The sequence below is a fragment of the Lactuca saligna genome, chromosome 7, assembly GCF_052625555.1.
Source record: "Lactuca saligna cultivar CGN05327 chromosome 7, ASM5262555v1, whole genome shotgun sequence".
Taxonomy (NCBI): Eukaryota; Viridiplantae; Streptophyta; class Magnoliopsida; order Asterales; family Asteraceae; genus Lactuca; species Lactuca saligna.
The window spans coordinates 174,396,235-174,408,294 of record NC_136423.1 but is presented as its reverse complement, the minus strand read 5'-3'; the positions used below and the strand labels follow the sequence as shown (position 1 = coordinate 174,408,294).

The window sequence follows — 12,060 nt, the reverse complement described above, 5'->3', positions numbered from 1 at the left end:
GATCATAAGAGTCTCCAGTATCTCTTTAATCAGAAGGAGTTGAACATGAGGCAACGACGCTGGCTAGAACTTCTCAAGGACTACGACTGTGAGATACTTTACCACCCAGGTAAAGCAAATATTGTTGTTGATGCTCTCAGTCGGAAAGTCAATCTTGAAAGAAAAAGGCCAAGAGCGTTAAGAATTGAAGTCGTCTCGACGATTGTGGAAAGTATCAGGAAAGCTCAAGAAGAAGCCTTAGAAAAGAATGACCGAAAGGAAGAACGTTTGGGAAAAACGTTAGTGTTCGGTACGAACAGTCGAGAACTGAAGGTATTCCAAGATCGAATTTGGGTACCTAAGACGGGAGGAATAAGAGATCTTCTAATGGAAGAAGCACACAAGACCATGTACTCGATTCATCCCGGTAGCACTAAAATGTATAGGGACCTAAAGCCCTACTACTGGTGGCCGACGATGAAGCTCGATGTTGCGAAGTATGTGGCTGAGTGTGTAACATGCGCGAGGGTTAAGGCACAACATCAGAAACCGTATGGGAGTTTAGAACCTTTACCTGTACCCATGGGTAAATGGGAAGACATCACCATGGATTTTGTGACTAAACTGCCCAGAACGAAGAACGGACACGACATGATTTGGGTAGTCGTGGATCGTTTCACCAAGAGTGCACACTTCATAGCAGCCAACGAGAAGTGGTCTATGGATAAGCTCGCAAATGCTTACATGAAGGAAATTGTAAGACTTCACGGTGTCCCTCTTACGATTGTATCAGATCGTGATAGTCGTTTCACGTCGAGGTTTTGGAGGAGTCTACAAGAGGAGTTGGGTACAAAGTTGTGTTTGAGTACTGCTTACCATCCGCAAACTGATGGTCAGAGCGAAAGAACGATTCAAACGTTGGAAGATATGCTGAGAGCATGTACCCTCGAATTCCAAGGGAATTGGGACGAACACTTACCTCTAGTAGAATTTTCCTACAACAATAGTTTTCACTCGAGCATCAAGATGGCACCTTATCAAGCCTTGTATGGACAGAAGTGTCGTACGCCGTCTTGTTGGCTTGAAGCCGGAGAGAAGCAGTTTATGGGCCCCGAGATAGTCCATGAGACTGCTGAGAAATTGAAGGTGATTCGGGAAAGAATGTTAGCAGCTCAGGATCGTCAGAAGAGCTATGCTGACAAGAAAAGACGACCGATAACCTTCGAAGTTGGGGATTCCGTTTTACTTAAAGTCTCACCGTGGAAGGGACTTATACAATTTGGGAAACGAGGAAAGTTGAGTCCAAGGTTTATTGGACCGTTCAAAGTTCTTCAGAAGATTGGGAACCAAGCTTACAAGCTGGAATTGCCCGAAGAACTCAATGGTATTCATAACACCTTCCATGTGTGTTATTTGAGGAAATTCATGGGAGATGTTCCCGACATAATTCCAATCTCGGAATTAAGGATGGATGAGAATAAAAGGCTGATCGAAGAGCCTGAGGCAATTATTGACCGTAAGACTAAGAAGTTACGACGCAAGATGGTCAACTTGGTGCTAGTCCGATGGAAACATTCGAATGGGCCGAATCTCACTTGGGAAACAGAGGATGACATGATGAGTCGCTATCCGCATCTGTTTGCTGATGCATGATTCCGGGACGGAATCATCCTAAGGGGGAGAGAATTGTAACGCCCGGGTTTTCAGGGCTAAGCATTTTTGTCAATGTAATAGTCTAGGTCAACTATTGTAACTCTTTTTGAAGTAATAAATATAAAATATTTGAGTATTATGTGAATTATGTGTGTTTATGTGTTTATTATTTAATTATAAATGTATAATTAATAAAGAATAAAAATGAGCTTCAAAATTAAAGTGTGAGATAATCCCGATATCTCTACATAAAGTTGTAGAATACGTCTCAAGGTTTCCGTACATATAAAGAATGCCGAAATCCGAGCTATAACGAAGAAGTTATGGCCCGCCGAAGTTTTACGGCAAAACCGGCACGGCACCGGGAGACGTAAATAGTGAATTTACGATAGAAGACTTTTTAGCCTTATCAATCTAAACAAAAGTCGTAGAATATGTTAAACTAAGAACATCGATAAAAAGAACGCCCAAATCTGACTTCGTATGAAGAAGTTATGATTTTTCTAAGATTCGGCTTAGCAGTGCACGGCCTGAAACTCGAATTTTAGTTCGAGCGGTTTTTGGCTTACGCAACGTAAATGAGAGTTGAAGATATCATTAATAGGAAATCAACGGTAAAAAGACAGACAAAAACAGAGTCCGTATGTAGAAGTTATTAATTTTACGCAGACGTTTAACAGTATAATCTCCTTGTACTGTTAAATTTAAGATCGGTCGAGAATTAGCTGATGGTGTCAAAATGAAAGTTGTAGATCTTATTATTACCTACGCGTGGATATAAAGAACGTCAAAAATGGAGGTCGTATGTGAAAGTTACGGATTTTAGAAGTCGGAAGTGTGCTGTGCGAAAATGGGTGATGTGGCACAATCTTGGCCATTGCTTTCTCCCCAAGGCTTGCCACCAGATGGTGACATGTGGCACCAAGTTCAGCCACATTTCATCCTATAAATACCACCTCTCCCACCCTCATTTTCTTCACACCTTTCCCATTCTTTCTTCTCTTTACTCTCTCTTTCTCTCTCTAGAACCTCTCTTTAGCCCCGAAATCCCCCGAAAAGCCTAGGGAACCTCCCTAGCACGAGGCGGAAGCCCCGGAGTGCTCGAAGGCTCCGAGAAGAAGAGCTTTTCGGCTTGGGAACGCTGCTCCAAGCAAAGCCCGGTTTTCTATAAAACCCGCTGTAAGTGAGCTACGCCTACGCTATTTTTAATATAGCTTTTATTTAATTATAGTAACGTTATTAGGAACTTATAATAAATACTTTGGCTATTATTATGGGTTATATAAGTATTTTTTTTTGACGCTTATATAATAATAATAATAATAGCTAGACTATTAATTAGTCTCGACGAATAATAAACTAAACTCTAGTGGTAATAATACTAGGTTTCGTCGAAGAAAATTCATTTTAAGAAGCGAAGCGCTGTCTGAGTTCGGAATCACCACCTTTTCAGGTGAGTGCATATTTACTTTCAACTTACACATAGATATGAAGTATTTAATATAAATTACGTGCTATTTGTGCATATTATCTGAATACTTGCTATCTATGCTGGATGAACGTTTTATACATGTTTTCAAAGATTTAAACTGTATATGTATTTTATATCTACAAAATGTGTTGGGTAAAACATGGGTAGATGTAATAGTTGCTGTGTGACAAAATAAAATAATGAGAGGCCTCGTTATAGATGTTATTGATGATCCAGTCATCTAGCGGAGTATAGATGACGACCACGGACTATTCTAGACAGTCCAGTGGAACACTAGCAGGCTCGCAACCTGTAGATGTTTATTTGAACTGTGTGTTTATTTGAACTGTGTGCTCACCAGATGTACTCCATCCCCCACATGGTTGCCTATTAGGACATTTATTGCTGAGGAATCCCCTTAGTAGTAGTGTCCGTCCCGATGATGATCCTTAGGCTAGGTCCCTTATGATAGGTGTTTAGGGACGTAAAGTGAGGATAACGGGAACGGGTAATCGGGTTATTGTTGATTGATGAAATTAAGAAACTATTTCTTGTGGGTTGAAAACCCTATGTGCTCACCAGGCTCCCAAGCCTGACCCACTCAGTTTTATGTATTACAGGTAGTGGCGCTTGAGCATATATATGATGTTTGGACGAGGGATTACGGATATAGGCCTGTAGATATGAAATAATGTAGTAAGGCTTGTATTGTACTGTTTATGCTTTTGATCTGTACGAACATGACATCCCGAGTCTTTTAATGAAATACATTTCTATGGAAATGCTTTTGATAAATCTTTATCATATTATTGTTTTGGGACAAATTCCGCAACACTTTTATTTAAAATGTTACTCTGATTTTTAAACAAAGCATAAACAAACCGGTCTTTTCTGGCCGTGATTTTGGGGATGTCACAGAGATGCTACTTCTGGATCTATAATGTTTTCCTGGAATCCTCTAGCTTCTTTTTCTTCTACAAGCTTCAAATCACACAAAGTTCACTCAAAATGGATCACAAGCTCACACAAGGCTCTAGGGTTTCGTGGATTAGGGTTTGGGATTTGGAGGCTGGAAATGAGGTCATAAAGTGGGGATTAAAATGCTTAAATAGGGTGCAAACCCCCGAAATTAGGGTTTCATCCTGACAGCTCTACTCGTCGAGTATGCAACTTAAATCCCGCTTCCAATCTCGTTTCTACTCAACGAGTCTAGGGCTCCCAACTCGTCGAGTAGCTCTTCAAAATTCATTAAATTATAATTAAATTTGTACCAGGAATCAGGCGTTATAACCGACATATATGACTTAAGTGTACCTGACTACAATGCTTCATTGGACGTTGCAGTAAAAATTATAGACACCTATCACCCGCTTCGATTGATTAGTCGAGGATGTAGCTAAAAACCGCAGGTAGGGATGTCAACCCCGTAAAGATCTATACATAAGCATCTCGCTCCGAAGATTAACGGTTACGGTAGTGTGGGTATGCTAAGTCGTTAGACTTAGCTAATGAATAAGGTTGAGTCTCACCAAAAAGCCCTAAACTAAAAAGTTTATGAATAACTCTCAACCCTAACTTAATTTTCATTAACTTACTAGGCATGATGAATATCGTTGTATGACGTTTATAAAAGTCGAGTATGTTCGACATGTATCCAAAAGTGTAATGTGCTCGCTTTTGTAAAAATGAATTTTTCAAATTAATGAACATATGTACATGTATAAACGTTGTGTACTTAAACATATAAATAAACATACGTAGTAATAGCTCAAGTTCTTGAAATACTACAGAGTTTCATAACGTGCTTGTTATAATATGTAATGTAGCATAAAAATCATATAATTTTGTATCATGTAGTATTTGTTGCGTGAATTGATTTGTATAAACAAAATATATAGTCACATGTATTCTCCACCGAAATAATTAAAATATTAAAAATGGGTCGTAAACACTCACCCTTGAAGCGTCAGTTCTAATCGTTCTAATTCGGTTTCTTTGAGAAGTTTGACGTGAGAAACGACAAATCCACAAATTCTTGAACTTTAAAATACTTCTGGGTCCATTTTGTAACGAATTTAAACTAATGGGAGCTAAGTTGTAAGTTCACTAAACTATCGGGATTTTTTTGGTAATTTAAGTAACCAAAGTGGGACTGATTTGGTTAAAATAATTTCAAAGGAGGGGTTGTTTGGAATAAATGGATTCAATGATTGAGGATTGGACTAATCTTGTAAGGTATTTTTCAAATGAGGGTCAGCTTTGAGAAATTTAAATGTAAGTTTGAGTTATCTTTGACTTTTGACCGAGTCAAAATCGATCTCGTTATCAGTTTGAGGACTCGGTGAAATTGATAAAATGACTCAGCACATAAAAGGGGCGTCGTCTTCCTCTGATTAGGTCTTCTTTGTCTGATCGGGCAAGAGCACGAAGGAAACACGTAGCGGCTAGAGGTCCGATGATTTCGAATCGATTGTAGGCCAAGGGAAGTCTCGTCGGTGGTCGATGACGCCGAAGAGGAGGGAGGGAAGGCCCGATCCTCGTCTGATTCGAGAAAGTGGAAAATCACGAAGGAAATATAAGGAGGTGGCGCGACGGTGGTTGTTCGTCACCGATAGCCGAGAATCGAGGGAAAGCGGATCCTCAATCATTGACTGATCGAGATGAGAAAAGAAAGAAACGGGATGCGGTAGGGCAGCAGCGAGGGTCGATGGGGTCCGAAGGAATGGAGGGCGTGGAGAAGTAGCGAAGTCTTCCACGTCTCTTCCGGCTGCGAGGTGTGACGTCCGGATACTGCAAGCAGCGGTAGCAGTGCAGACAAGCCCAGTTGACACTAAAGCAATCCAATGAAATGCAATCCTTTGGTAAGCCATCCTGTAATTAGCTATATGCATCACTTATATCTCCTTGAATAATCTTGATTTTAATCCCAAAGAGAGTGTAAATCAGATGCAAAAAAAAGTATTTTCCAGAATAAAGAAACACATCTATATAAACAGATGCATAGGATTTGAGAAAAAATATGTTTCTAATTAACCATATAGAATCTAATTGATTAGCATAATCATGTCGATCTTACCTTGAAGAGGCATCGACATTGATTTTAGTTTATTTTGATAGAAATCATTCGATTGTTTGGTTTTGGTTCTTGACAGGAAAGAAGGAGGTGGAATGGTGGTAGGGTGGTGACGGTGTAAGGTGGTGGAGCCAGGTGATAGGAGGAAGTAGGAAGAAGATGAAGAACGGTGGTGTTTGGCTTGCTTATTTGACAAAAGAATGGGAAAGGAGGGAGGCTTGAATTCCCATTGGTTTGATTGATTTATCAAGAACAACACCTCCATTGGAGGTGTTCTTGAACGAGATGAAAAAGAAGATAGTTTGTTATGTATCTAAAATTAATGTTTCTAATTGTTATATTGTAACTGAGAATTAATTGTGTGTAGCTTTGTATAAAAATATTTGTGTGTACTTTGAAAGGATTTTAGAAGCAACTTGGGAAGATCCCATTTTGCGGGGTTGGAAGCCTCAAAGAATTGGAAATAACAGAAAGATTTTATTGAGTTAGAAATGTTAACCAAACCATTTTAATGCCCAAATGCCAACAATCAGAACTTTTAGCAAAATACTTATGCTCCCTTCATCTTAAGATCTATTGACAACTCCTACCAATGGATGTTGAAGACGATAAGTTGTCCTTCTTGTACCTTGAAGGACATGTACAATAATAGCATTATACCAAATTGGATGAAGAAAATGTGTTAAGCAACCAATAATGGGGGTATTCTGGTCTCTTAAAAAAGAAAGGAACAAATGCATATCATATGAACTTAATATTCTATTGCAGAACATGTAATCAGCCTATAATCAAGTATCACAAGTTCAGGCTGCACTTGATTTCAAAAAATCTACCCAATAAAAACAGGTTGCAGGGGCAATATGGTCCAAAAACTATAAAAAATGAATTTTATTAGTATAATAACAATGTGCGAATGAATATGGTTTTAAATTGTAAAAATTAAATCTTACTAATATAATAATAACAGTGTGTAGGCACAATATGCTCCTAAAATTGAAAAAAAAAATTATTAATATAAAAAGTGTGCAAGGGAATATGGTTCTAAAACTGAAAACAGTTATTTTTATAATATTAAAATAGTGTGCGGGGGCAATATCATCCTAAAACCATATAAATTGATTTTTATTAATATAAAAACGGTGTTCAGGGGCAATATCATCCTAAAATTATAAAAATTGATTTTTTTTAATAAAAAAACAGTGCAGGGGAAATATGGTCCTAAAATTATAAAAATTCAATTTTATTTATATAAAAAATAATGTACAGATGCAATTGTTAAGTTTACCATCTTACACTTAGGCCACAACCAAGAAAAATAAGAACGATCATCAACTTACAAACATCCATCAGCAAAATATTAATACCGTAATGGTTCGGCCAAAACAACAAATCTTTTTTTCAATTTAAGTCAAAGGGTAAAGTGGTCATTTTCAGATAGAAACACCTAGGTACTTACATTCATTTAATGAAGCAGCGACCAAAATCATTTTGATCTCACTAAAACCAGGCCTCCCTATTTTATTTTTATTTTTAACAACACACTTGAAAATCGTCCAAAAAGGACTGAAGTGCCCTTTATGATTTTAGATAATTCGAGTGAGATGATTATTAAACCAAAGCATCATTTTCACATGCCGGCTAATCACTAAAAAGCTTAAACCGATTGAATATTAAAAACACAAAAACTTTTGCAGCTATCTAATAAAAGGCTAATGAAAATTTAGTCTATAGGGAGACAGGAGACCTGATGGGAACTTAACAAAACTTACAAAACTGATAAGCATTGTAGGGTGAAGCAATTTATATTCGACAAAAGCTTTAACAGATTAAACTCACATGGCAATAAAAGTAGTAACCATGACCTTTAAGCATGTATAGATCTTGGGGAACCCAAATGACATTAGCCAATCTAAGACATGAACAATGGAAACAGATCACTGCACATATTGTTGTTCATTTTGTTCAACTGGTTCACCTTTAAGCATGTATAGATGACGAGGAACGCAAAGGACATTAGCCATTCTGATTCTATTGTTGTCCATTCCGTTGAACTGATTGTTAGTTTTTTTTAAAAAAAATAATATGCACAGTATAAGGTTCTATGTATAGTGTATGTTATGTTTAATTACAAAAATTTACGAAAGCCTTTATGTGTAAGGCTAAAAAGTAAAATCTTTATATAAGTTTATAGGAATCATACAGCTAGCCCAACTACACCCGGTCCAAATACGGCCACTCTAGTTCCAGTTTCCATATTTGCAGCTTTTCAAACAACCTATACCCCTGAAAAAATTGTATTTTAATAAACTCAAGTTCCTAAATGCATAGCCCATTAATCTTCATTCATGTTATTACCAATCTATATATTAAACATAGTAAAAAGACCATAAAAATTAACAAAATTTACCTGATACTCCACTACTTAAGAGGCAAGCTCTGTTTTTTAGGATTTTTCAAATAGCATATAAAAGAATGTTCTTAGCAAACTAAAATCATATAGCATACAAACATTTCAATAGATTCATTGTTGGTTACTTTGATAACCAAAACATAAAACGCGGAGGCATAATCTTGGATCTTTAATCTCAAATCTGGTTAAAAGAAAACTTAAACAAGAATGAAGGATTCATACATGATTTGATTATGATCTTTGAATCTGAAAAACTAGGTTGAGTTTTCCAATTGATCTCAAGAGCTCTCTCTAAAATCCCTCAACAAATCCTAAACGAATTTACATATGTATTTTCATGTTCTTGATTGCTCCTCGTCACATGTATATATAGGTGGAGATATACCCCGAAGTGAGAGATGGAAGGGATCTTGAGGATCTTGAGTCAAACCGGGAATGTAACCGACAAGGTAAGTTAATATTTTATTGATCGGCCATCAATAATTTATATTCTTACCATAATAATTGGATTTAATAATATATCGTACATATTTATGAAGTGATCCCATAATTATCCAATAATCTCCCACTGGACCACAAATATATAAATGTACATATAACTGTATAATCGCTTTAATGAATGTTATTATAACATTGGTGTAACAACCTTAAGTTTTCCATCGTCGAAAACCCGTTCTACCCGTAAAAATTCGCCGTTTATCAATCGTTCTGTTTCGTTTTGGGTTAAATTATTTAAATTTATATGTTTATTATAATCTAATGAGTATCCAAACCCCTTTGGAACTCGTGAAATTAGCCAAAAAAATGTTTATTTCCAAAACGTTTAGAAACATCCCCGCCGGGTTACGGAAACTTAATCGGGGGCGACCTAAAGCCCCGTTTAATGCCGGCATCGAGTAGAATTCCACCGTGTCCAAGTTTTAGGACCTATTTAAACGTGTTTAAACATCCATTTGAAGCTTTTGCTTCCTCTCTCTACTCTCTCTCTCTCTAACCTCTCTCCTAAATCCAAGTTTAAGGGTCCAAATCATCAATTTAAGGCTCCAAATCTTTGAGGTACCTTCTCTAACTTGTTATGCAACCTCTCTAGCCTTCAAATTTGAGTTTAAACCATGGATTAGGGCCATTATCATGAGTTTACGTCCCAAGAACAGTCCTAGGCCGTAAACTCAACTAAATGGGGTTTTTGGAGCAACAAAACCCTTCCAAACCACAATTGGACCTTAAATATGGCTAGATGACTTTATGGAATGGACCTAGAATGCCTTAAACCATGATTTAGAGCCTTGTATATCAGTTTACGACCCTGGATGGTGCTTACGCCGTAAACCCATATTTAAAGGGTTTTTAAGCCCTTAAAACCTTCCATGACTCAAACTAGACCTAGATATGACTTTTAGAATATTAGTAATGGACTTAGAACACTTTAAACATAAATTTGGAGGGATTTATATGAGCTTACGGCCAAGGCATGTGCCTGGGCTGTAAACCCCTCAATAATGTGAGTAAACTCATTTCCAATGTGTTAGAAAGCCATCCAACACCACCAAAAGCCTTAGAATAAATCATAGATCCAACCAAAAATAGTTTTGGGGCCTTAAACTCAACCAAACCCATCATTTGAGAGTTTACGGCCATAGCATGTATCCCATGGCCGTAAACTCCTAAAAGTATGTCAATTGGTGCCCCAAATTCATTTCAAGGCTTGTAGGGATTTTTAGAATCACATGTGATTGATTAAGGACCAAAAACATTAAGGATTCTACGTATGGGGGAGTTTACGACCATAAACTCCATGTTTACAGCCGTAAACTCCAATAAATGGTCCCTATGTGAAGTTAATCTATTCCAAGGCCTTAGATTTAATCCTAGCAAATTTTCCCTAGTCATATGAAGCCATTTAACAACCAAAAACACCCCACCATGAGTTTACGGCCGTAAACTCATGGGGAATGGGTGTTATGGGCCGAAAACTCTTGTATGAGTTTACTCTTGGGGAGTAAACTCAAATTCCAAGTCCCTAGTGCCATTACACGTCCGCAGATGTCACCTGGGTCCCTCCAAACGCTTGCAATGAGGTGTTTCCACAACTAGAAGTGTTTGTCCCTAACAAATAAATAAACTAAGTCCTAATTATATAGAAATGTGTATCTTTTCATTATACATAGGAATCTCGTACGTTTGCAAGCCCCGAACCAACGTTTAGCATCCGAAATTGTCACATTTCTCGTCCAGTGAGTTCATACCCCTACCCTTTTTCAATGGTTTTCAATGTTTTCAAGGGGGGGATACAAGCAAATTACAAATGTTTTCAATACATAACATTGATGTATTTCAAATAATATCTGGTAAACTTATAAATACCTTTACCCCTTATGTATTATGCTGAGCATAAGGGTTGATTTATCAACTACAACTATATGAATTTTAGTTAAGGAAATAACCAAACTAATCAAATTATTATGGGAATAATTTGGGCTTCTTTAGTTCTTGTTTCATCACATACCGATATTTATACAAAGTTATTAGATAAACTATGTCCGGTTCAGTTTATCTCCGTTTCATTTTGAATGTATTATCAGATGATTTCATTGTATATAGTTGTATTCACTGTATTATGTTTCATAATCTTTTGTATGTTTGATATCATATGAGAACGCTGTGAATAGTTTAGTACTACCTTGTGAGTTCGTCACTACCCTTTATGGATGATCAGTAAATCCTCCCCGAAAGTGTAACCAGAGTCTCCTGGAGAGAGAGCGAGGAATTTGTGAATAGATCAATTTGAGACTGACAATCCCACACCTTAACTGCTAGCTACAGTTAGGCGGGCACGCCTGGGGTGACAAATTTCTGGATATCATTCGACGTCTGACAAGCATCAAGGAGGTCTCTTTGTTGTATAAGCATGGTTACCCGACTCACAATACATATTAATATAAGTTTATTCACAGTATTGCTTTGGAGTTTGGTTTAGACTTTGTTTCAATTCCATATCTACTTTCTATCTATAGTTTCCATATCTAGTACGGGATGGTAGTCCCATGGTTTTCAGTCTATTGATCTTATATCAAATGCGGGATGGTAGTCCCAGGGTCTTTAACTTATATCTAGTACGGGATAGTAATCCCATGATTTCAACCTATATCTTGTACGGGATGGTAGTTCTATGGTTTTGAAACTATATCTAATACAGGATGATAATGTTGGATTAATGTCTAAGTCCATAACTATATTTGGTATGTACTTGACCCGACCCGACATGGTCCATTTGGGTTGCACTTCACCGACACAATTTATATGGATAATCTTTTGAGAATAGTATGTTTATGATTAATATTAATATATTATAAGTTCTAATATATTAATATGGAATCATATTATTTAATTAGTATTGATCAAGAATCAATTTAGAATTAATTAAGTGATCAAAATGAACTAATTAAATATGGACTCTTGTATATATGGAATGGG

At 37.0% G+C, this 12,060-nt stretch overlaps 1 long non-coding RNA gene across 1 annotated transcript; it reads left to right on the top strand.

Moving 5' to 3' along the window:
* Nucleotides 1-5,471: 5,471 nt before the first annotated feature.
* On the top strand, nt 5,472-6,668 carry LOC145005756 (uncharacterized). Its single transcript, XR_013662671.1, has 2 exons — nt 5,472-5,964; nt 6,256-6,668. It is a non-coding gene; the product is annotated as an uncharacterized LOC145005756 (long non-coding RNA).
* The last annotated feature ends 5,392 nt before the right edge of the window (nt 6,669-12,060 follow it).